This window comes from Columba livia, chromosome 9 (genome assembly GCF_036013475.1).
Source record: "Columba livia isolate bColLiv1 breed racing homer chromosome 9, bColLiv1.pat.W.v2, whole genome shotgun sequence".
NCBI classification, from domain to species: domain Eukaryota; kingdom Metazoa; phylum Chordata; class Aves; order Columbiformes; family Columbidae; genus Columba; species Columba livia.
In genome coordinates, this window is record NC_088610.1 from 11,155,049 (window position 1) to 11,182,375 (window position 27,327).

General features: G+C 36.9%; 1 long non-coding RNA gene across 13 annotated transcripts in view; it reads right to left on the reverse strand.

The window, feature by feature from the left end:
• The window catches only part of LOC135580240 (uncharacterized), a 77,914-nt gene that overhangs the window by 20,873 nt on the left and 29,714 nt on the right, over positions 1–27,327 (reverse strand). For 8 of the 13 annotated variants that reach the window (XR_010474658.1, XR_010474657.1, XR_010474652.1 and 5 more), the window contains exons 2-5: positions 19,986–20,075; positions 18,769–18,893; positions 11,202–11,413; positions 6,965–7,098 (exon numbers count right to left, since the gene is read on the reverse strand). This is a non-coding gene — a long non-coding RNA (uncharacterized LOC135580240). The other 5 variants (XR_010474649.1, XR_010474647.1, XR_010474650.1 and 2 more) reach the window with 4 other exon arrangements.

Consider the following 27,327-nt stretch of genomic DNA (forward strand, 5'->3'; position numbering starts at 1 on the left):
AAGAAAGCATTGGTCTGTAGCCTCTGCAGCGTTGCAGAGATTTGAGATAATCTTGGAGAAGATATGTGCTTGCTTTGCACATATGTTCTAAATTCAGAATAAACTGCAGCAGGTGATGTGCTCTCCAGCTCCATTCCTCCAATTTTTTCTGAGGATTTGGCTTTCTTAGTGGGTATCTGATGGTACACTGAAGAAGGATGTGTATCCTAGGAATGACAAGTACCAGGTGGCTTGTCCCAAGCAATAGCAATATTCAGGTTATGCATATGCAGGGTGGCTGTAAAACTGACAAGCTCAAGAAGATTCAAGGACATGAGATACACAATTCTGACTCCTTCACTTGCCCTCCATGCAGCACAGAGGATACACAGGCTCTCGCTGCTCATGAGGGAATTTTGGCTGAGCCAGGTGCTCTCAGATCAGCCTCCGTCACTTCTGTGCCTGCTGTGCGGGCTGTGCACGTGGGCCACTTTCCATTGCCAGGGACACCTATAGCTTCTTCAGGGAGTAATTCTGCAGTAATTCTTAATTATTTGCCAACTTTGACAATTTATGACAAATAAGTCCTATCTAATCAAATGAGATTTCAAGTCCGTGCTCTAAACTCAATTTACTGTACTTTCATAACAGTATGTTTTTTCCTTTCCCTGAAGACATCCTCTTCCTTGAATTCTGGGAGGTGAGGATTAAGCAGACAGATGGTATCAGCAGAAGAATGATTAGGAGTTTTTAAAACCTTGATATTTTGGCTTAGTATGCCATTTTTCATGCAAATACTGACATGGATATTAGCATCCAATTAAGAAAATGTAAAACTATGCCATTTTGTTACAGTTTATGATACAATCATTTAATATTTCATTAAAAATACCGTGAAAGACTGCTCTGAAAGGGATAAAAATCAATGAGGTATATGTCACTTCTGCTGCTTTGCTGTTGTGGTACTATGAGATAGAGAAAATGGGCTATATATCTCTTTAAATTATTCTGTTAAGCTGACTGAGTTGCTGCTCCCATTTTTGGGTCCTTTACTTACCAAAAAGATCAATCTACAAATAGAACACTACCTGAAGTTAAGGTAGTTTTAGTAAGGTAAAGAGGTAACAATTCTGGAGTTTCCTCTATGTTTCATCATAGAGTATGTCCCCATGGTTAAGGTTGAAAGGATTTTGACGAACCTGGACTGATTTATTTCTATAGTTCAGGTTATGTCGAAGTGTATACCACGTTAGTTGGACAAGGACTGTCAGTGATACATGAGAGCCAGTGATCTAAATACCAAAGCCAATTAATAATCTACATAGAAATGTTTTTATATGTCATTTCTTAATTCTAGTGCATCAGAGAAAATAAGGAAATAAAGAGGGAGAAGCAACTTTTAAGTTAAAGAATTAGTACTTAAAAACTTAAAGTCTAATTTTTTGGCCAAAGCAAAGAGACATCTGTGACCTCATGCTACCCTTCCTCTGCAAAAATTAGATTTCCCCATCTTTTCTAGTATAGAGGCTCTTGTGATGCATAGCAGTGGCTAAGGAAAGGAGAGATTGTGAAATACCCAGGGACCTGCAACCCAGGCAGGGAAGCCATAGACAAGAACAAAGGTATTAATCACACTAACATAGACATACAGATGACACCATTGCAACATTTCTAAATTATTTTTGTTGTCAACATTTTCAGAAAAGATAAGATTAGCAAATATCGAGGTTTGGTTTTTTGTGGTTTTTGTGTGTGTGTTTGGTGGTATTTTTTGTTTGCTTGGGTTTTTTGTTTGGTTTGGGTTTTTGTTTGTTTTAGTGGGAATGCCCATTTTCTCAGCACTTCCATTGAAAATTACACTCTCTGGTGCTAGAAGTATTGTAGTACTTATTTTAGTATCACTATATTCACATCACTTTTTAAAAATAGGGAATAAATGGAAGGAAATTTTCCAGTCTCACACTGATGTGAAGTCAAATATGAAATAACCTATATTTATTGTAATAACTTCAAAAATCTTTCATTTGATTTTACTATTTGTCCCTGTAGACAGCATTACCTTGTTAGCTTAAAATGAAAATCAAATTCAAGCTTTGGAATGTCTGTAAAAAGTTTTCTAGTCAAATATCTTGGTAGTTTTGAAATATTTTCCAAAGTGGTTTTGAGTAAAAAAATCTTCAAGACGTTATTTTTAATAAATGACAGGGTTTTAATATTCTAGAGTTTGTTATTTTAACCAAGAAAGGTGTAATGCAAAAGGTCTTGACCATCTATAGCTATATTAATTTACCCCTTTCTCATAGACAGGCAAAAGGTATAAATCTCCTCCTTCTCATCACATCTATCGTCAGTGAACAAAACATGTTAAGGAAAATGATTTGCATCTCATAAAACCATGTTTTCCTGAGAAGCTTTTAAAAGTTTGGACATGCAGCCACAGCCACATTATTTAGCAAATTAGTTAAGTGTTACATGATGGATAAGCCAGGGGCAAGCTAGTACATGGTGTTAAACACATAAAATAACACAACTTATGTGTCTCACCACAGACTGCAATAACTTACTTTAGCTTACATGTTCCTCGGGTTGAGAACAAGCATTTGAACAAGTGTCAGGGGCTAACTTGCCAAACTTCCCTTTCTATGAAAAGTGGACATCGATTCCGACTCCTTGTCTCCTCCAGCTTCTGACATACTGCAAGACAACTGTTAGATGTAGGAAGGATACAATAAGCCAAGGCAGTCTCTTCCCTAACAATGACTAACCTGTTTGGATCAGTCTGTAAAAACAGTAGTGGAAATTGCAGGTGGTGAAAAAGAAACAGCACTGTCATCCACTCAAGGTTCCACTGAAAAAAGCAATGGCTGAATTGCAAGTATTGCTTGCAGGTTGTCTTCTTTATTCAGAGGCATCAAAATCTCCAGTGGGCAGTTTATCACCTCTTTAATCCTATTAGCTGTAATGGAAAAATGCCAAGCCATTTTCCACAAATATTTGTTATCTGTCTGTAAATTCATATAGCATCCAAGATGAGAGTGCAACCTTAATCAAGAACAACTGCCTGTTAGTCAACCAAAAAATCCAGCCCTGTGTTAGAGAGGCGTTGCCAGTTCTAGTGCTAAAGCACAAAGACAACAGAATATCAGAGTTAAGTTTATTTGGAGATGTTGGAGCTTACTTGTTTTGTTTTATTTTATTTGCACATGGGCTGGTAACAAGATTGTACTTTGAGTCCATGTTATGAAGGCAAGCTTCCCAGTAACTCCCAATAACCATTACTTTTGTCTCTGGTATCAAAAGCTATTTGTAAAAGCTTTAAGATTTGTAACATTGGTGTAATGACCAGTAGCCTGGCTGATCTTGCAAACTGCTCTTGTAAAATTTTCAGAGACTGATGTACATTTTTACGGTTGGTATAGAGAACAGGAAAAAATGTAATTTCATGCAACGGCTAGTAGCTAATGCTAGGCAAATTTAAATTCAAAGGAGTACATTACAGATATGCCAGCAGGACAATTTACTTAGTGAAGTAGCATATACTTACACACCAAAAATCCCTGTAGGGATAACTAATTCCATTCAAAGAGCAAATATTTTATTTTTTTTTTTCCAAAATTCAAAATACTGTCAACTCAGAAGAATAAAAAATCAGAACAGTTTTTCTCGAGTGAAATATTGTGACATCTTTTTACAACATTACTTCAGGCTTTTTACCAGGTACTCCGGTGTACTGTGCTCACATCATTCCAGCAGGAGCCATGTGGGAACACAGTGTGGACAATGCAAAACAAAGCAGCTGCCTGCTCTGTGGAAAATAAAGAATTTGGGGATTCACGCTACAATGTTTAGGGTCTCCTGTGGTTTTTATTCATCAAATACAAGTCAGCAGTCTTCCAAAACAATTTACTCCTAAGTGTCCTGTTCTGTAGGGATTCAGCCATACAGGATACAGACAGGGGCTATTTGTCAGTTTGAAGATAAGAATGTATGTGAATAATCTGCTGGATCAGCTGAGAGAGGTGAGCAATGAATGAAAACTTCTAATGTCTGTTCACAGATGTGCCTGCCATTTATCTCACACTGTTCTGGCAAACAAAACTCAAGGGAGTATACATTAGAGAATAATCAGACTAATGATCTGCAGAGATTCTTTCGTTAATGTTATCTTTTTATATTAAAGGAGGAGTTTAGCTAAATGCCATTCCAGTTCCCTTCCTGTGCACCTAAATGAATAGAAGGGTGATAATGGTGCTTTCATCATTTTAGGAAGTCATTTGCACCTTAATGAAAGGGCTCTCGAGGGGCACAGAAGACAGAGATGCAAGTGGGTAAACTAGTAGAAAAATGTTGTGTGGATTGTGTAAGAAATGAAAACATAAACCACTCACCACAGTATCCTCTTCATCTTCAAGAAAAAAAATGGTAATGAGATTTATAAAACAGCAGTCAAACTTCATCCTATCGTTGTATCATGCAGCCTGTCTCTGTAAGCTATGAGGAGGAAACCTGCAGTAAAGTTTCTTGTACAACTGGGAACTGACGAATTTGTTTCCATCTGTGGAATCACATTGTTTTCTTTTGTGAGAAATAAAAACTCCTAAAACAATGACTGATTAGTCTTCAAATGCTTATAGCCATCAACAACTGTGAGACACCTATGTATTTAACAGCAAGATGCAACATTTGAAGTCTAATAGAGGAATACAGTAAGATTTCTCCCTTCAGATGGCCCTTCTTTGGCCTTTGATGAAAGAAAAAAAAATACACAAAAAAGGAAAACTGGGGATGAAATCTGAAGTCAAAATTTAAAGCAATGCCAACCAATGAAATATACCAGCATTTGATCTAAGGAGACTACAGAATTAGCATGGTGAGCATATGTTCATGTTCAAAGATAACAGACATTTTTGATAACCCTCTCTAAACTTAGTTCATCTCTTATTTACATATTTAAATGTTCTTTTTTAGATGACTTAAATCAAGGTCACCTTCATCATGGGTACAGAAATATACACACAGCTTTAATTTATATAAATGTTTCACTACAAATATTACACCTCACATTTTACACAGTAAATCTGTATCAAATTACTCATTTTCTTATCCAGTAATTTTTGTAATGTATAATTATATTTTCTTTTCCTGCCTATGTGTCAAAACTCTGTCTGCATAAATTATGCTTGAATCTCATTCCTCCACATCTGAGTTCACTAATTGTAGGATCTCTTTTCTTTCTCCTCCATAATCTTATATTTCAAAATCCTCAGGAAAAACAAAACAAAACACAAACTATCTAGGACACGAGAAATACAGTTGTTTTAAAGTTTTTATCAGAACTCATATATTTCCTTGAATAATTTGAGGATTCTTTTTGCACAAGGCATTTCTGTTTAGTATTTCTGACTAGCTCAAATATTAGCTATGACTAAAGACCATTTGGTCTAGACCAATAGGGTGATCTAATAGCATAAATCCCATAATTCCATTAAAAACATTTGAAAATGCCTAAAAATGCCAAATAAAAACAATTATCTTTAGAAATTGTGGAAGCTTCTTGAAAATGTAGATGTATCTTTTTTCTTGTTAAATATGGTACTTACAGGATCCACGGTATGCATGACTAACACACAGGAACATTCACAATTTTACCTATTAGGAACACATTTTAAGAGTCATGCCTTCCTAAGCAGCTAGTTGTGGTGAGCTACGATGAATAACCAAGGCCTAAGTACATTTTGCTAAACATAACATTTAAGCTGTGACAATTTCTGTCTGGTATTTGGCTAAAATGCAAAACTGTATTTGCAGCCTGGCCTTTGCTGTAGACCCATTTCCATCCAGGACTTGCTGGCCTTTCTGGCTCACTCACATCTCCAGCTGCACCAGCTTGGAGGATAACACCAGCCTGGAAGCTGGGCCTGACACCATCCTCTACATATTTAAATCCTCCTTGTAACTGATGGGAAGAGTATCTTCTCCCTTTAGATTTCTTTTTTTTTTTTTTTTGGCTAAAGTGAATCCTGATTAGGCTTGTGAAGTTAAATTCTACGTCAAGGTATCGCAGATACTCTTACTAGAACGGATGGATTTTACTGCATTTCTATGAGAAAAAGCTGGACATCTAATCATGTCCAGTTTGGAGCTGTGCTTGGCATTCCACATGTAATTATCCTCTGCAGGCCAGGGAAACTGGCATTTTGTATATGAAGCTCTAAAGAAACTGCAGGGCAATACTGGAGAAACAAACTGCATTAGTTGCCATGCCAGTAGATATGCAGCTTCCATGGCTTCAAACAGTGTTTTCTCTTACTAGGAAGTTTTAAAAATCCTGCATCCATTTTTACACTTTGGCTGCACTGTTTTTTAAAAGTAAGCATTCGCTCTGTTATTGTTCATGCTCTTGGTTAACTAAGTCTCTAAGGTCATTTGTTGGAGTTACAAAGCACCCCCAGTGTGTGCAGCCAACTACACTGTTCCGTGTGCTCTGTGTACCTGCCTTCCTAGAAGGGCTTGGAGCACTGGATAAGCTCATTATGACTATAGGGTTAGATAAACATTTTGTGGCATTTTGTTCTTTGCATACTCAGTCCTTGGCACTGGCTGCCACAGGCACTTCCATCCTGCCAGGAATGAATGGGGATTGGTTTGACTTTTTCCCACTATGAATATTAGAAAATATACCAAAGTATCTCCAAGTATTGTCATACTGACTGCACCTTCTGTACATGGAACAACGGGCTTTTAGAAGAATAAAATGATCCCTTGATTCTCTTCCACTCACTACAGCTCCTGTTTCCCCCACTGGCAGAGCTATTACCATTGAAGTTCTTCACCTCACAGCAAAAAACAGAGCAAAAGGTGCTTGGGAGCTTGCAGGTCTCACTCCTGTAATCTGTTCCCTTCTCTCACACCAATCCCCTCACTCACTCCAGTCTCAGGACTTTGCTCTTTCACTGCCCTTGACACCGTGTTCTCTGGTACCCACCTCGCTCTTCCAAAATGCAGAAGTTGCACATGGGGCAGTTCTTACCCCAAGATGAGAGCAGAGGAGCCATCCAGAGGAGAGTGGCACTGTAGACCACACTGTCATGGACAGGCGACCAGGAAAAGCCACTTTAGCTGCAAGGAGAGGCAGAAGCAGAGAAAAGTGTAGAAATCTGAGCGGTTTCCCATTATAGAATCTTCCTTCACGTTACACACATACAAAAAACCTCCAGCCCACAGCAGGAAAAGAAAAAAGGCTGAAGTATTAATTTATTGTTAGGCCTAGTTACCACTTTGAGTTTATGACAAAGCTGTTGTACCACTGAAGGCCTGAAAACATGAAGCCAGTCTGCGGATGATGGTCTTCAGTGTGGTATGAAAAGGATGGTATGATATAGAGCATGGCATGAATCTTTCTTTGCCATCCAGAAATGTGATACAAATGAAAGATCTTAGTAAGCGATTATAAGATCCTATAAACAAATTTGGCAAACACTCCAAGGAAAGTAAGTTTCAGGTTTAATCCCCAATGAATTGACTTGTACCAAATCAGTTATTATGATTAGTTAATCCTTTGAAGTAGTACTATTATGCAACTTTTCCAACAGTTTGGAAACCAAACATCTTTCTTTCACCAAATTGGGAAGCTCCTACTTGCTCCACCAGCAGGAATAGAGAAAGTCAGACAAATATACCTAGAATTGTATGGATATGCCTTGAAAGCATTAGTCTAAAAGTGTCAATCAGTTTCTTCAGTTCTTCCTAAAATTAATATATTCAAAATCAATATTGGGAAATTTGAAATCATATCTGTAACTTACACCTGCTAAAAGCCTCTCCTATGAAACCTCCTAGAACCAGAGAATTTAAGGCAGTGAATATAATCATGGATACCGTGTCATGAATTAAAGGAGACTAAAACCCTAGTAAAACCTTACTGAAATGCATTCAGTGAACTTAAAAAACAAAATCAAAACACAACATAGTATGCATAACAACTATACTTGTGTCCTGGATAATGACCTTCTCAGATTACTATTAAATTGGTATATGGCACAGTAATACAGCACATTAAGCTACAGATTTTTTTCTCATCTCAAATACAGAAAAAAAGTGATATGCCCAGGTTTCCTATGTTCATATAAAAGAAAAATATCATTTTTAAAGACCTATATTTAAGTCCCACTTTTTCAGGAAGGCTTCAAATCTTAGAACAGTAAAATAATAATAAAAAAACCTCACAACAAAAAGAACTGCCTTTTATTTGTTTCCTTGTTCACTTAGGTCTAAAAGCCTACTGATGTTTCATTTATCTGCATCAAATAAAGTTCCAGTGGAAAGCTGGGTGTATTTGCTTTCTTTTCTCCTAAGGAAGCTGACCTGGTTATTGAACCTGTCTCTATGGTAAAAACCTAAAATATAACTTGCTTGGTGCTGCTACTAAAATTTTCCCACTGCGTTCACAAATTGCCCAGTTCTGCTTTCCTAGGTTATCAAAATCTGCCTTTATGAAAGCCTTAAATGGAAAAGTGAAGTTAAAGAAAAACCTTTCTAGCATTCCCATGCTATGAAGACTAATTTAAGTTATTGTTTAGTCTGACAAATAAGCAAATATTTATTGAATAGCTAGTCATTAAATTGTCAAATGATTGTGTATTGGGCTTAATAAGTTTAGTTGCCTTAATTTATTTACTAGTTTTCATTTATCTACAAGAGTATACCGTACTCTTCATCTTTTATCTTCTAAATATCAGACTGGTGCTACCCTGTGTTCAGTATACAGTTTTATTACGGAAGGATGAAATGGGTTTTGCAAATATAAAATCTCTCAGGTTGCCTTCAGATAATGACAATATAATATGTAAATGGAGGAGTTATTTAAATGCAACTTCTAATTATGTCATACACAAAAGAAAGCGTGGAGGATAGAAGAGGAGTACACTGCACCAGAGTTTCATATATTAGCCACAACAGGAGTAAAAGGTTAATTCTTGTCTTGCTAAATTCAATGGCAGATTTGCCACAGCAAGCCGAAGAACAGGAGAACAGGCAGCTACTTTCCTGACACACTAGTTCCTCTGTAAACACTGGCAGTTGGACTAACTTCAAAGTTGGCTTTTTTAAGCCTGAAATATATGTTTATGCAAACAGCCACCATTTCCTGCACTAGGTGGGAAATACTGCAAATGTTAGTCAGTTGAAAAAATAGTGAAAGCTCTTGCAGTTGCCCCAGCAACAAAGACACCTTCCAGCAGGCATTTAATGTAATTTTCACGTCTTGTTGTTGCTGTATTTCCACGTTTTGAGGTTCCAGCAAAGTGATCAAAATATGTATATTTTTTCACTTGAAAACAAAACAATTTTAAGAAAAGAACTAAATATATCAAATATTTTGCATTCACAATAAATTATGTTTCATTGTATTCCTCACTTCGTTTTGTTCATTATCTGTCTTCTGACAATTAGGCATACTGCTGCCTCAGTACTGTTTGCAGCACATGAAAAAACTCATTTCTCTGTGATCAAGATCCTTCATTTTTTACTTACTTGTTTGTTTTTAAGCACAATAGTGCTGTTCAGTTAGGCTGCATAATGAAAGTGTATATAATAATACTGACTTCTTGGTTGTGTTCTTTATATCACATTTAGAAAAATAAAATAACATAATGATTTCACAGACTGTTTTCAATAATCATAGATGGTCACAGTTTCACTCCTAGGTGGTATTTTTGGAGCGCTTTTTTTTCCCTAGATAAGGGTTAGAGATACATTAATTAGAAAATTATATCAATTAGAATACGTGCTTAAATGTCTTGAAAGTAAACTACCATTCATTAAAAAGTGATTATTAATATTGTCTGGTAAGTCTCTTGATGAAGGAGAAATGAAAGTTGTGGAATCTGGCTAAATGGCACTTGTAAGGTGGTTTATTTACACATAGATGTACAAGCCAAAGCCCATGGTGATCAGATGGCTTATAGAGCATGTCCTCAGTCTACCACAGGGTTTTAGATGACAAAGCAATTTTGACCTGAGATTTGCTTCTGATCATGAGCCCTGTCCAAGAATAAGGCTCAGGTCATTCACTTAGAATTTTGCATGACAAAACTAGATTAAAAAATATTTTCAAAGGTTATGCTTTTTGCTCTCTTGATCAGGAAAAATAACAGACTGTGTAAAAGTGATCATTTCTTGAAACACAGCATGAGTGTTTTAATCATCTGTAAAATGGACAAGATCAATAGGTAATTACCTCATGGAGCAGTTGGGAGAACTGCCTAACGACTCCGTGTAAAGGGCTACAGAGCGGTTAAAGAGAGCTCAAATTCTGTTCTTATTTCAGATGTGTCAACACCTCAAGATGAAGGTGTGACTTGTGCCACCAAGCATGCTAGACACCTCCCCTGGGCAATGAAAACAGTGGTTAAGAAGTGACGCTTGGGTATGGCCTTGTACAACTTCACAGAAAGTGAGAAGCGTGAAGCACGTACGTGGCATTAATGCGCATCCAGCCTGGGCTGCTGCTGACAGAGGTGCCACGAGTTACCCTGACTGCTGTTTTATCTCCATTCTGCTGCCAGGACTTACTTTTAAATGGCTTTTTGGAATTAGTCCAGATGTATCACAGTGTAATGTGTGTAAGAATTAGAAACAAAGCATTTATTGAACTACATGGTTTATGTACTACTTTGTGTCCACAAACTATATGAATAGTTACTTACCTGCTAAAAAATGTTTAGTATGTCTTAGATGCTATGTATATAGCAGAGTAAAACATTATTTGAAAAATGAAGCGTAGGCTTTTGAAGTATCAAAATCTATCATATATACATATCAATATATATCATATTTATATACATTTTTAATTTCTTCTCTTCCTTCTTTAAAATTATGTTTTATATTTTCAGTTGAATAATTATGCTAAATTCTCCTGGCATGCAAACTCATATATTTTTACAAGTCACTTGTCTGCTTTATAGTGCAGCACTGTATTTGGAAAACCACAGCTGGTGAGAACTGGCAGATCATGAAAAAATACAAAGCATATGAGATATTTTAAGTTCTGAAGTGGGTATTTGGGGAAAGACAGTGGAGAACCCTTGTTAAACAAAAAGTGCATATGCTGAAAGTACTCTGTGCCAACAAACTCTGGATACCTCAAAAATGCCTGCAGTGTACTTTAAACTCCCCCTAATAAAGCAGTCTGAAATACAGTCACATCTGAAGAAAGGTCTCACCTTGGCATGCAGTGATCACACTTCTGTGCTCTGTTCAACTGAAGTCACTGTGAAAGCTTCAGGGCACTGCCAAGACGTGAGGCACACAGGGGCACATCCCACGTGCACTGGTGGGCACTAGTTGATAGTCCCAGGGCGTTTCATAACAGATGGAAATTGCAGCAGGTAACATCTAACAGGAGATACAGTGGAGTTAGCAGTGCAACAAAAACCTGAAACAAATGACAAAGCAAAAAATAAGCCAAAGCTGAAACAAATAAGGCAGGCATTAGGTCTGCATTGTAAGAAATCAGTATTCTTTGTTGCTACTTCTTACTGACAATCGTCTGTTGAGCCACACTTGGAACAGAGGTCTGAAAATACAAAATGTGATGGAAAATGAAAATACCTCCCTCCATCTGAACTAGTTTTCTGGGCTCCTTGTCAACAGAAACCTAGCTGATTAATTCAGGGGGCTTTAGGGTACAATTCATCTGTCTAAATTTAAGCATCTACTTTAGGATGACATGAAGTAAATCTAGAAATGGCTAGGTTTTTAAATTTGGTATGAAAAAGACCACAGAGCATCTGGATCACTCGCATGTGCCTATTTTATGTTCCTTATATAGTCACCTGAATCTCATCCTAAAGGGCCAATACATTTCAAGTACAAGATTAGAATACTTTATGGCTATCCACAGATTATAGAAAAAATATTATTTTGCATAACTTCATGATTTAGGTCATAAGATAACCACCTTAGGGGCAAGTAATGGCTGCCAAAGAAACAGTATCCTTAACTGCCTCTGACAAGGCCTGTAACAGCTTTTTACAGACCAAGCATAAGGACACTGGACCAGCTGTTTAGACACAGTCATATTTTGTCCTGTTGACTGCACAGAGCATTTTAATCTGGAAAGCCATTCCTTCAATGGCAAGGGCTTTGAAAATAGAAACATACATGTGGACCATTCATTTTTAGAACAGTTAATAATAATTGGTCCTTACACAACAAATACTAAGAAAGAGTTATTATTAATAATGAATAATAAGAATGAATTATAATGGTGTGTTTATTAGGCTATCAATAATTAACAAGGATTTGCCATTTATTGTAAATACTGTTGCTTTTTCTGTTGCAGCTTTGGATGGCGCAATTTATATGGTAATTTTATATGAAACAGTGCCAGTTACAGCTTGGCTATTACAATAGAGTAGAAGCAAATGATGAGTTTATCAGTTTTGTTAACTTTTTCATTTTATTCATTGTTAGCACAACCTGCAGTGTAAACATGATGTAGTGAAAGGAATAACGAAGTTCTGTGGAAGTCTAATAACTTTGGCTAGGAATCTAACTTCCCCCAGGCAATCACACGGCAGAAATAAATACGATGGAGCAGAAATAAAGGCAGGCAAGTCAGCATTAGGATGGAGCAGAAAAAAGGGCATCAGGGTTTTTTAACCATAAGTGCCTGCAGAAAGTGCTGCTGAAAGGAAGGAGAGCCAGAGGAACAGGAAAATCACAGCAGAGGATAACAGCATCCCTGACAACAGAGGGACAGAGCAGGGCAGGGTCCCTCCATGCCATGCAATCATGTAGGTACCACAAGGGTTGGGTTTAACAGCTCTGTAGCTGGAGTTGTGCATGTCGCAGCCTCATAGCTCCTACAGCTTGTGATCCAGACAGCTCTGTCAGCAGGTGGAGGGCAGTGAGAGGCTGCATCTTTTGAGCTTGTTGATTCAGAGCCTGCTTGAGCTTGTAGTGTCAACGGAAACGCAAAATAATCAAACTGTGGGAAATGCTAACCAGAAGGGGACACATGACGACTTTCACAGCAGGAAAATTCAGCACAACCACCCTTCTATTGGAATATAGCTTCTATTAATGTCTAAGTCTGTATTTTTTTTGAGAAACAGTCTGCAGTATATGATCACTACTCCTTTGGGAGCAGTCTTTTTCCTCCTTTTCCTCATAACAGTGGAGATCTTGCATTTCAACTGTATCTATGAAAAAAACCAATATATTATTGAATGAACATATACAGGAGCTATTTTAACTAGCATAAAAAAAAAACAAAAAACAACACACTAAAGCCTGAAATATTATTTAAAATAAAGAACTCAGAAATAATTAAACTTTCTAAAGGTCTGGAAATTTCCCATGTACATCAGTAATCTGTCTGAATGTTAACGTTACAGACAGCAGATAATTTCAAAGAAAAAGCATTTCCAATATGTGTTTAAAACATAATAATTTGTGAATTAAATTGAAGATAGAGATCAGCAGGTAGAATACATATGATCTAGTTAAAAAAAAAAGTTTGGATTTTTAATCATTAGCTGCGAGAGAATTGCCACTAATGTGTCCACATCATTTAACAAGGAGTCTTGATAAATTTAGGAAACAAAGCTCATCTTTTAAAACATTTTAAATAATTCTACAGTCTTGTCAGAACCTGCAACTTTGATATTAATAATCAGCATTTTTGAAACTGCCTGAGATGAACCTGCATGGCACACAGATGGCAAGTCATTTGCATGGGAAAAATGAGAACTGGCCCATGGATGGATCTCTAGAGGGTGCCATGACCCATTAGCAGAGGAAAGATGACCTTTACTGAATAATAATTGAGAACTATTACTAAGATAATTACAAAACCAATTGACTGCCAGAAGGCCTAGACCTTGGATCCTCAATTTATATAGCAACTGCTCATGATCTGCACAGGAAAAAAAATGCGCTTAGGGTTCACAAACACCGTAACCTCAACATCTGCCTGCCATCTAAAGATAATGATCTGGTATTAATTAATTTGCACAGTGCAGTCATTGAAGAGGTAGACTGCATCACAAATCAGACACTTATTATAACATAACCTGAAGTTATTGTGGTTTTGTCCAGCCCGTATTAACAAGCAGAATAGCATAAGGTAAATTAAACTGGTACAGGTCACAACATGAAAATGAATTAACTTAATTCTGTTTAACAGGGAGTTGATTGCAACTCTGCACTGGATGTTGTACTGGTAAACATGATAAAAGCTCTTCTTAAAAGTGTTTTGCAAAATGCTTCTATCACAATGTTTTCTAATGCATACACCTTCAACAGCTTTTTGAGATTCCTTCCTCTACGGAAAGGAGGAGAGAGAAGTTATTTGCCATTGATGAGAACTTTTTTGTGTACAGGGTTTTTTTCATTGTTTGTTTGTTTTCTGAAGCAGAGTTCCTTGGAACAAAATTATCAAAGTGTATCTGTTGTGAGATACCACTGGTTTTCCGTGGGTGAAATCCTGGACAGCATTAAAAATCTGTGAAAAATTCCCCATAGCTTCTCCCATATCCTCTCCAGGGATATGATGTATAGGAAATACAGCCAGCACACCATATGCGTTGCTGATTGGATTTCCAAAATTATTCTTCCTTACATGTGAAGGATATTTTGAAGAAGATATCAAAAGCAAAATGATCTAACAACTTAGTGCCAAGTTTCCCACCTGGGAGCTGATATTTAGGAATGTAGAACATCAGAAATACCCATTACTCTCAAAAGTCATAGCTAGCCTTCATCCTTAAGAAGGAAACAGCTAAAATTACTGTGACAAAATGCTTTGGATAAAATGTTCTTTCACCTAAGACCTGCTTCTTGATTTTTCACTCCACTACTGAGTCCTATAGTTGGGATTCTTTGAGGACTCTCAACTAAAAAGTGTTACAGGTAGTCATTCTTCAAGGGAGACAATTTAAATCATGGCATGAAATTTAGATAAAATTCAATTCACATTTGAAACCGGTAGTAAAAAAGAGCTGCCAACACAGAACACTTGTTCTGCATGACAGAAATGCTAATAGAGGCAATTTCTTACCCAGGAAGTACCTGTATACTAGGATGTGGTGGAAACTAGGATACAAATTCATGAAGAGTTTAAAAAAATTAACTGCACTCAGGTGGACTGTCTGCCCCCAGATTCAGACATGCAAGCCAGCTGGAACCTGAGGATACTATGGCTCTGCCACTGAGCTTCAGGCATCCCGTCAGCTGGAAGGTCAAACCCACAAAATGGATTGAGTTGGGCTTGAAGGCTTAGATCAGGCAGGATTGATAGGTTGATTTTTTTCATAACTCTGCCTTCCAAATGGAAGTTTTTTGAGGGAAGTAAAAGCACTGCTGGCCTTTCTGTGTGAAATCCTTCCTCTTAACCATTGCCATGGCTATGAAAAAGATTTTGATCAGAAGCAACGAGAGCATGGAGATAGGGCAATGGCAATATTGACCATCAAAAGGTCTTTGCAGATAGACAGGAGCTGGGAAAAGCCAATTGTTAACCAACTGCCCATGTTCATGTTTGGAGTAACCAAAGCATTGTATTCTGAACATCTGTCGTAAAACTCAGGTGAGTTTTATGCTGGTATACTTCATTAGTTTACAAAGACCATAGCTAAGAAGACAGCATAATTTTCCTAAAAATCTTTAACAGTTTATTGCAGTAAGCAGTCTACAGTCACGGTTATTTAATAAATATTTTTCTCCTGGCCTGATATTAATAAAATCTGAAAACACAAGAAAAACAACCAAAAAACCAAACACAAACCAAAACCAAACTGAATTAATCCACCTTCTGGGAGGAAGGACTTCAGTAGATATCAGAAATGAGAAGAAGATAAATATCCAGTGAGATAAAGTGAATCAAAACAAAGTGGAATCACTTCCACTCTGGTAGTAAGAGCTGAGGAAGATTAATACAGCAAGGCATAAGAAGGAAGAATGGGGATTCGGGCAGAGAAGGTGCACACATTTTTGTACTAAATCAGTGATGCAACAGTAGCTGACACTCCTCTCAGAAAACAATCCTGTAAATTCCTTGATAGGGCATTTAGGGCATGGTTAGTGGATGGCTTAACCTCACCCCACCAATTCTCGTGAACATTCTCGCTGTCATACATATGATACAACCTCTGTGCAATTTCTGACTTTCTCAGACAGAATATGGAAACTTTAAATCAAAACACGCTCAGTGTCCTTGGAATCAGGAAGGACTTTGCTCTGGGAGTGGAGCTTTTGTAACTATCTGGTGGCACCTTCTGCCCAGTACTTTGCAGGGAATCCATCCATGGAGAGTCACACTGAAGACAGTTCGTTCTTTGTGGATTACATCTTTGTGCTGTAATACATTCTAGGAAGGTTTTATTTTTAAAATTTTCTAGCAGACATATTTCCATCAATAATCCCTCCTATATAGCATGTTTTCAAGTAATCTTTCCTCAGGAGATTTAAGCTGTAGGGTGGCACTTACGCAGCTTTTGACTGTTGTAATTGTAGTAGAGATAAACAAAATTGGATGCTGTTCTGTCATCCTTGACTGGGCTCGTGGTGCTAATCAGGAATTGGAAATTTCACATTCAGATGGATTTAGAGACATATAGTATGTGACAATTCAGCAAACAGTAAAGAACATTGTTTTGAATTCTTAAAGGTTACTGATGCAAGCTGCAGTGACTAAAATTTTTTGAGCCCTGAAAGAAAACCAATTAGGTATAGGAAACAAACACATTCCAGTAATGTAATCTCTATTTTCATACATTTAAGGCCAGGAGAAGAGATTAGTTCATCTACACTGCGTTTTTGTTTCACAGATACTTACATTCCATCCAATTACCTCTCATATTGAGCCCTCATAACTTGTATTCAGCCAAAAAATAACTTTCAGAAAGTAGCTAGACTGTATCTGAAAGCCTCCAGAGATGACGTCTACCATTTTCTATTGCCATGTAGCCTGTCCTGAAGTTTAATTACCATCTCTGTGAAACAGAGAGAAAAAAGCAACAGCATGTGCTTTATTTCTAATTTGAAATTGCCTTGCTTTAGCTTCCAGCTGCTGGTTCTTCCTACATTTTTCTTTGGTAGATTAAAGAACACTGTAGTATTTCATATTTTCTTTACAGAAAGGTGTTTATATAGGCTTAACTTTCTTTTTTATAAGCTCAACAGAAATCTCGCACTGGAATGCATTTTCTCTGCCCTCCAAAACCTTCTTGTACCTCTACTTTGTGTATATACCTTTTTTGCTTTTTCTTCCTGAAGCACAGATAGCAGGAACATTCCCAATATTCTACTACTCATCTGTAACAGTTAGAGACTTTAAAATAACCATACTACTTTAAATTCTGTTTCTACCCAGAACCTTAGTGGAATCTTTACCATAATGAAAACTGAGCCATTGAAATCATGAGGGAAAAGAGATGAGGCATTAAATGCAAGCAAATGTACTGAAGGAAGCAAAAATAATAGGTCAGATATAGAGCCCAGTAGGCTAACCAGCAGAGTGAGCTGTATAAGCAACTCACGCATTACAGGTTTGTTGGGTTTTTTTCCATAGTACTGGAAAAATAGCATTGACTTCTTACAGAAAAAACATGCATAGATTCCCAAGAAATCATATTTTGGATAGATACAGAAAGGGAGGAGGAAAAAGACAAGTCAGTTTAACTTACTACAGCAACAACAGAACATTGGTTTTACATTTGCCATTATACTAATGATGGTATCTTTCTAATATCCCAGGCATTGAATATATGACTAAATAAATATACCGTTCCGCAACAGCCTAATACAGACCTTGGAGGTGACCACAGTACTGACAGTCATTTACTAATACCTATTAAAAACATGAACGGTTCAGCTTTTCCTCCTGCCAGTCACCATAAATAGTTAAATTGTAAAATACTGGGAGGAAAGGTAGGAAATTCATAGAACTGGAGTAAATACAGAAGTTTATGAGATCACAGCTTAATTTTAATGGATACAGCAATTTAAATAAATATCGTATAAACACAAAATACAATGCAGGTTACAAATCTTGTTAGCTGTGAATGTGCTTACGCATTTGTTAAAATGACCTTGTTTGTATGAAACAAACTGGGCACCAGATGGACAATAGCCTGAGGGAATTGTTTTTTTCTGCAAAAGTACCGATATTTCAGTTAATTTCCATGCTTCCATTCTCTTGTTCTGCTTCTTATGTGTTTAGACCAGCATAAGATTTCCTTTATTTTTTGTGATCACCTTTCTCCATGAACATCCTTATGCTTATTGGTTTCTTCTCTTGGTCTCAGATCTGTGCAGTGATCTGATTTCTGTGCACTTACTATTCTTACAAGAATTGGCTTTAGTTCTGCAACTTTCATACTTCAAATCTGTTAGAAATCCTAAATATCTATATATATTTCTTATAGATTATCAGTCATAGTACACTATTTTAATTCTGAGGTTACAAAAAAATAAAGTAATGTGTGACATGGAAATGTGTCACTAATAAAATATTCTTAAAAGGTCCTTAGTCTGTTTTTATAACATATAACATGCTTGCAGCTAAGCACACCTGCCAGTCAAACACTTCACTGCTTGTTTTTATTCCTAGCATGGTCAATAATATAATTGTTTAGGTGAAAGCAAACTGGGCCAATCTGGCATCTCGCCAAATCTGACTCAGATCCAACAAACAAACAAACAAACTCAAAAGAACAAAAATATAAGGATTACGCATCACTTCAGGCTGTATTCAGAACACAATTGAAGTTCAAACAACATTACCTCACAGCCAGTCTGCTGCTGAGATGCTTTCCTTGTTGGAAATCATTTTCTGCACATCCAAACACACAGGGTCTACATGGGTGTAGCACAGGTATCTTTAATAAGCTAGTAACAACTGGGAGAAGCTGAAGGTGAGAAGATGGAAGTTTTAGCAATAGCATAGGTATAGTATGAAATATATCCTTTCATTTAAGATAATAAAATCATGTTCAGAAAAAAAACAAAAACTGAAAAAAAAGATGGCTGAAAAGGCAACAGAAGCTCCGACAATGTCAAGTAATGTGCAAATTTAATTTATCCGTTTGTTCAGGTGCACAGTAAAAGAAAGGATTATCACCATGCCAACCCTAGGGCAACTGTCTCATTCTTCTCAAGGTGCTTTCAAAACCCATTTCCATGAAAAAACTGTGACTCACTTTGTCATTGGAATTTTTATGCTTTTGCTGTATAAAAATACTGATTTTAGTGAGTGTTCATATGATGGTCTGAGCTTTTTGAAATCAATCTTTCCTTATGAAATCCAATAATAACTTTCCCCAGTGGGCATATTTAATTTTACCAAATCCCACATCAGTTGAAGCTTATTTCTGTCCACATACAAACCCTAACAAAGACAAATTTCATATTTTGTTTTCTGATTTGTGTATTGACACAATGTCTGTCCTTTGACTAAAGAACTGAAAACAGAAACAGAGTACGGCAGCAAGCCCCTTATTTTTATCCTTTTTTCTTCACTAAATTGACCACAGAACTGCCTAAGCACTATAACAACTTGTAGGGATTCAGTCAATAAAACCTGAAATAAACAGTTAATTTGTATTTAGTACTAAGAAAAAAGTATGTATTTCAAGAATAACAATACAAAGCATCTGCAAGCTCCTATGCTTTCGTTGTTTGTTTGCACATCTGCAGAGGGTATTAAAGTGCTGAGACGAGCTTCTGCACTTTGTCCAGGGAGCAGCTCTCCTGCATGTATTCATATTTCTGGGGAATAAAATACACATTCACAGGGTGATGGGCAAATCAAGGCTGAGTAACTTGTACTCAGCAATTGGAAGGCCACGGCTCTGAACTCTAAAGATGGAGAAACCACTGGCATTAATGCTTGTCTTTAGACAATAGCTGTGGCAAGTATAATCTTGTATCATTGTATTTCCCAGGCACCATAACAGCAAAAGGAATTGGCTACCACTGGCTCATATGCAAAGGCTTCCCACCTCTTCCTGCTTTCTTCTGCCTTCTGCGCCACCAAGCAGCCCTGAGTTAAGGCTGATGACATAGGGGCTTCTTTTTCTTCTAGGAGACACCTAGTTTAAAAACAATGCAGCTAGTATTTGTTCAGTTTATGCCAAAAGATACATCTATAGGGTGCAATATCTCCAATGACTATAAGAAGAAATAATTAGATGTTTTTATTTGCACTTATATGTATTAGATCAGACTGTGGTATTGGTACCATTTGGTTTCTGTAAGAACACAGTTGGAAAGTAGTTGATATCAATTGATTTTTTTCAGTAACTTCTCACGTCACAGCTTCTAAGCATGAAATCAAGCCATTACACAAAAGAAAAGATCTGGTGGTAAACCCCACTTAAAGCAGCCTTCTGCCTTATACAAGTAACTGTTAAAATTAATTTAAATAAACCACCCAACTTTTGACAGAACAAGTCAGCAACCTCTCAAGTTCGGGTTCTAGCACACACAACAAGAAGTCAATTTCAGAGACCTGCTCCGTTGCTTGGATGCAGCAGTCAGTCCCTAGTACTAACATGAGGTAGAAAGCACCAAGCTTGATGCAGTTATGATGGGATTTAACATGAAAGGAAAGCTCTCAGGTAATTCTGGTTGCTATGAAACCATTGACATTTTCTGTTGGAAAGTAATTTGTCCTTAGTATAGTACTAAATTAGAAAGTAAGTAAATGGTATGCCTGCAATACTGAGTACACTAATTACTTCTGAATGGAAGATAACACTAGCTGAGCAGACCACTTTATGCTAGCCGTGGCTGGAAAAGCTTAATGTTCCATCTCCCATAGTCTAACAGTAATACTGACTCTAAGAAGACCATGCTGGGGCAAGTACTCTATGTGTAGTAAAGCTTCCTACCTTGCATCCATGACATTTTTCACCAAATGAGAATCTAACCCAGAAATGTTATTAAACACCACCATGTAAATTGTGCAGTGGTGAAACACGGACTTCAATAAACTTCCAAGCACCCAGATAGGTGAGATAGTGAGGTTTCTCGGAAATGCTTTGGGTTCACTACTGCTTGCTCCTTCATCAGCAGGAAAGGAAGAGGCTGACAGGTGAGTAATGGCAGGAAGCTAAGACAGGAGCTCCGGGCTTGAGGATTTTGAGAGTCCAGCACGAGTACAATCACTTCCTTAACCAAAGTCTTATTTTATTTGCATAGTCCTGTATAATAAGCTAATAATTTCCATTACAACTAGCAGATTGGGTCACAGACCTGAGTGTAAGAATCCCCAAATTAGTTATTGGCTGCTTAGGTCTCAGAGCTAAATGAAGTGATAGAGGTAATCAGGATAAACAATTAGATACTAAGCCTTCTGTGAGCAACAGGGCAGCGAGATGTGTTTGCACATTAAGAATGGCACAGTTCAAGAATATTTATTGGGTCATAAATATAACAGGACAGCATGATTCTGAAATGTTTCTTGTTTTTATACGAATAATAATATTCTTTTGTATTTCTTTCCTTTGTGCATTGAACTTGGTGCGTAATATTTCCACATGAATAATGCAATATAACAAAATTGATGGCACAGTTCTTTTGTTAAAGCAGTTATGAAATGAGAAAACAAAATCTACAAGGAAAAGTTATGAAAAAAACAACATTTCTCTAACAATAAAAAGATGAAGTTGCCTGGCCATTTACATTTGTCTCCTGTGTCATGAATATTAGATCAGATTCTTTTTATTAATCCATTGATAGTTCTGTAAGGCAACTCATTTTTGATAAACTCTGTCAGTACTGCTGTAAATACAAAAAAGATTTATGAATTAATTTTCATAAGTAAATGACAAAATCCTCTGATACATTTGAAATATCTGCCTCACAGTTAAAACAGAGATATATGTATATGCATATGTATTAATTTAGTATTCATATCATCCTGTTCTTTTAGAACATAGCTTGATGTCAACTGCCTTTTTCTATGGAAAAGAAAAGTAAGCTACAAAGATAATTGGCATTGAGGGCATATTACAATTGAAAGAAATGGTCAATCTGTGATCTGGGAAGTGTGCTGGACTAAAGGTGTAGTGGGTTTTATTTCAAAAGCATTTTTGTTTTCAAGTATCAATGGGTTGTGTATATGCCAGTGTGCTGTAAAAACACAGTTATCTGCAACCCATTACTATTATTACTTGAATTGTCTCTATAGCTACAAGTGCCAGTCATGAACCTATTAGCCTAAACATAGCACAAAAAGCATAAGCTCTAAATAAGTCTGCATTTGAAGCGTATGTGGGTAATTCATCACAGCCCTGAATATCTTTGTAAAGCCAGAAGTAACTCTAAGCTCCCCATTTCTGGCAGCAGTAAATCACAGAGCTGGTTCAGTCCCTCCCGTTCTTGTGCCAGTGAGCTGGGCTGCAACGGGCCCGCCAGGGCTGTCATGGCTGTCCAGCCAGCAGGTGGGGAAAACACAATGAGCTGTGAGCAAATTTTTCTTCATTTCCCTTATACCACAGCGGTGAACCACACAACAGTGCATACACGTAATGCTCCAGAAGTGCAGCACCTCCCTCTTGCTCTGCATCTTTTAGGCATATTCAAAAGGAAACTTGGAATAATTATTTTTATTTTACAGGTGGGAAAACCAAGGTACAAAAACATATAGTGACTTGCTCCAGAAGGATAAACATCTATTCTTTTTAACAGACCCTTAGCTAATATAATACAAGTTTGCATAGCCCCTTGACTTGAGCAGTTTTAGGTTCTACAAGTCACATAATTAACCATTTCATTGCTGGACAGGAAGCGAGGCAGGTGCAATACCCGTGAGCATTAGTTCCGGATTGTTTTCTTCCGGTTAATTTATCTGTGGCATTTTGTTGCATGTTTTGTTTATGGTGTGCTATTTGATGTAGTGTAAGTAAAGTAAAGTGTAACTAGTGATTAATATATAAGAATCACAGATTTTTTTTTAAAATGCTATATCCTGTGAGAAGAAATAAAGCAGATTCAACCTCATAATCTGCTGCGTTCTTAATCATCATTGTCTGGGACCTGAATAACTTCCAAAAACAAAGGAAGCAATTTAGCTACCCTTTCTGATCTGTAGTGTGTCCTCACGTCCTGTACAAAAGGACAGACTTTGTGCTGTGAAGTATTTTGTTCTGACAGTGTTTTGACCTCATTTTAATGTACTTATAACCTGTTGCATAGTGTAGAGGGCTCACGTTGAAGGCCAGCATGGTAAGGGGTTTTGTAATTCTTAAAGGATCTTATTCCATGGTATGAAACTGAGCTTCACAATGCTCCCGCTTAGCAACCTGCAGTCATGTACTAGAAAGTCTACTAATACCCAAAAGTAATGCAGACCAGCTTGATCTGCACTTATTCCAGGGTTACACTTACTGATGTTATAGCTCTGTATTCTTTTTAAGTAATAGCATAACACCCCTGTTATATTCTACTGAAGATCTGAAATACTCTTGTACATAAAAGAAAAGCAACAGAGTTTAGTTATAGTAATTTGATTTGAGTATACTTCTTTTCTCTACAAACTTGATATTTTATATTAACTTGGTTATATCCTCAAGCCAGACTAGAAATCTATCAATAAACATATTTGTCATGTGTCGCCAAAATACGCACTCCAGGCTTCTTTGGATTACAAGAATTACTTCTGAGTTTATACAGAAATGTGGCATGTGTAGGCAGACTTATTGACAATCCGTGTCTGAGAGCATTAAGAATAAATAAGGGAAAAGATAATTGCGGGAAAGGATTCTGTATGTCCAAGTTCATGCAGCACATCAGAAAGCTGATCTGTCTTCCACTATCCCATATAATAAAATATAGAGTATCTTTTAGTAATAACACAAACAAGTGTATGGTTAAGGCTTCTCATTAGAGTCTCAGACTTTGCCAAGTGTAATACCACATTTATTTGATCTGAAATATATTAGCTTACTTTCTTTTAGTTGTAAAGCATACTTCACCAACATTATAGGTCTCCTGTTTGTTTATTTATTTACCTCATTATTAATTTACTTATGTTACTGTTTTTCATGTTAGTTTGACTTACATTAATAATTTTACTACAAAATTGTTCAACCCCATTGTACCAACCCCTTCCTATCAAAACCTATTCTTGCCTTTGGTTTTCAAAACTGAGTAAGAAAAATGTTAGTTCAAATTAAAACACCCCATAATGCAAAAGATATTAAAAACTAGTAGAGTATTTGTTGTCTTAATTGCTAGGCTAAGATGTTAAGCCTTGTAAAATCGTAACCTCTTAACAGACATTAATAAGGAAAACCACCAATACATACAACAAATAATAAAATACACATCTATACACCAGTGACTTTGTGCTATCAGAAGAAATTATGCAGGGTTTATAAAGAAAAAACAAGTGGAAAAAATTGAAAATATATAAATATATAATCCATTAAAAATAATAACAATAAATCTTAGTTTCTTATTTTCAGAATATTGAAATATTTCTATTAGCAGCTGACCAAGAAATCAGCCACTTATTTTGTTGATGTCAACGAAACTGTTTGGGCTCTCTTCTGGTTTAGTTCACCTCAGAATGTGGCCCACCATGAACTTCAGCAGGAAGTAATATATTTCACAGGTCATTAAACTCGACATGTGCAATATCTTTATGACATTATATTACCGGCAAGCAATGTCTAAGAGATGGAAGAGGGAAAAGTAAAGGCACTAATAAGACCTGAGCAGAGTGGGCATTCACTACATCTCACTTAAGAAAGCAGTTTCATTCTGTGTTTCACTACGATGTTAAGAAATACACAAAAAAGCACACTGCTGTATTACGAAATGTATCTGTCCTCTGTTCATAACGTTATTTCTTTTGATACTGAAGGAGCTCTAAAAGGAGCACAAAGATAGAAGGGGCTGAAAGAGCTAGAACACTTCTATTAACCTATTAACTCACAGCCCCTGAGGGCTTGTTCATCATGGTGCCTATCAAAGTGTCAGTCTTTTCTATTACCTTTTCCTTCAGAAGATGCCTGTCTATCATTGTCATGCTCTTCTAACAGGATTATCCATCATTTTGGGTGAAACCAAATCATTCATTTTCATGGCTGTCTCTGTTAGTGAGTCAGAAAGGAAAAAAAGGTGTTTCATTCAACAAAAGAAAAATGATGGAATTGCCCTCTTAATAATTTTCTTTTATTACTTAATCCAAAAGGTTGGGAGGAGGTTCTGCAGTTTATTATACCAGTAGTCACCAACACCGTTATATTTCAGGGTGTAGCAATACATCCTGCTTTGCAGCAGCTTATAAAACTAGCCATTAACATTAACTTGAGGCAAGAGTTTGTCATATTGTACTCACGGCTCTTGATTCAGAGCACTAGTTGACTCCTACGGTACAGCCCTTCCAGGTTTGCAGTTCACAGTTGAGGTAGGCTGAGATAACTGAAGATGACAATGGGTCATCTTGTTGTGTTGTTGTGATGAACTGCAGCGTTGCCCTCCTGGAGCTATGTGCTGATGGACCAAGCACGCACTGAGATATTGTAGATTTTGCTAAGGATTTTACAAATTGCAGTTTTGCCTCAGTGTTAGGCTTAGAGCACTTCAGTCTGCGTCATTATGTACCTCATAATTATTATCATAATTATGTCTTGTGAGTAGCAAGACTGCACAAGACACACTTTACTTAGCAATAAAATTTGCAAAATTAAACACCTAAAGCAAAATAATAATATTATGAACCCTCATCAGTTTCAGCCATACAATAAGGTAAACAGAACAATATTAGGTAGATCTTCTAGAAGTTTGGACATGATATAATTGGTTTTGACTGCTCACTGTCCTAACAAACTTTTCATTATCCCCATAACTACTAAAGTTGTCAGAAGAATCTCCATAATGAAGTATGTAGCTATTTCAGAAAATATATTAAACAGGGGAAGAAGCCCAACTTGCACAGTATTCCATGTTAATGTCCTGTAAAAGTCAGCCTTAGCTCCTGAGAATTTGCAAAGTTAAGTGGCCTGGTTAAAAAAAAAAATTATGAAGTTTGCCTTTTATTTTTTTTTTTTTTCTTTAATTAGTGTTTTTGGCTTACTCCAAGTTGCATAAAACCTCATCAGTTCTTTTTTGATAGAGTTTCACAGGAAACTGAGCTCCTATTGCCACTATTCCTTCACTGACAAGCACCAAGTTTACAATTTCTCTTCCTCATCTCAACCTTTTGTGCCTATTTTCTTAAAAGTTTTAGCAACTTAATAATTTTGAGATCACGTCTGACATATTAGATTTGGTAAAAACTGGCTGTGCATTCAGAATTTATTTGCCATAGGTAGGCAAGCAGGTTAAAACAGATTAAAAATAGTCATGGCTGCAAATACTTAAAGTGGGGTGATAATTGCGGGTGTTGTAATCAGAAGCAAAAGTAAGTAGTATAGCAAGGAAGAAAACATCAGGGAAGCATGGCATAGTGAGGATAAACTCATCCTAAACTCAGTCTTGTGAATGCCTTGTAGCAGCATTCTTTATTACTGGGACAAATGCATTCCTCTATCATGGTCCAATTGAAAGACTAATGAAGTAAATGGGAATCATTCTTTTAACTTCAAAAGGATTTGGATGAGGCTGTTGGGAAGAGAAAGAGATACTGGATGTCTACTGGCTAAGTCTACATTGTGTTTGATGTGAACCCTCATGGCAGTCCCAGCCAGCTGGGCATAAGTTAGCTCCAGAGCAGAGCCACAGTCAGCATGGCACAGAGCCCAAGCTAATCAGGCCTGTGGAAAGGCAGAGTATATTACGTTCAGCTCAGAACTGTACTGCTGCAGCCATAAGGCTCCTTGCCAGCTTGGCACTTCAACTGAATAAACATCACATCTGTCTGGCAGAGTGCTCCAACATCTGCCTGAAAAATCCTACATAAATACCCATTGCTGATCAGTTACAACCATGGCATGTTCCTTACATTCTAAAATATGACTGCACCAGAAAAAAACCCTAGATATTTATACAGAGCTAGAGATCAAGAAATAATTACTTGGCTAATTCTTCGTAGTCTGGAGATTACCCTGCACTGTCAATTGCTCAAGTACTACTAAAAAAGACACTTCAGAAACATTGAGTGTCTTCTCACAATCACACTCCCAAGAGCTGTATTTGTCAGCTATGTCCATAAGTGGTTTCAGGATAATTGCTCTAATCTAATAAAACTCTATGTCAAATTCACAGAAACCTTGAAAATCAACTGACACTTTTAAAATGCAAAATTGGGATCTTTAGATTGATACTTGTACTTTCTACCTTTGCAGTTTCCCTTCCCTGACCATATTCAGCATGATAGATGTTCATTCTGTA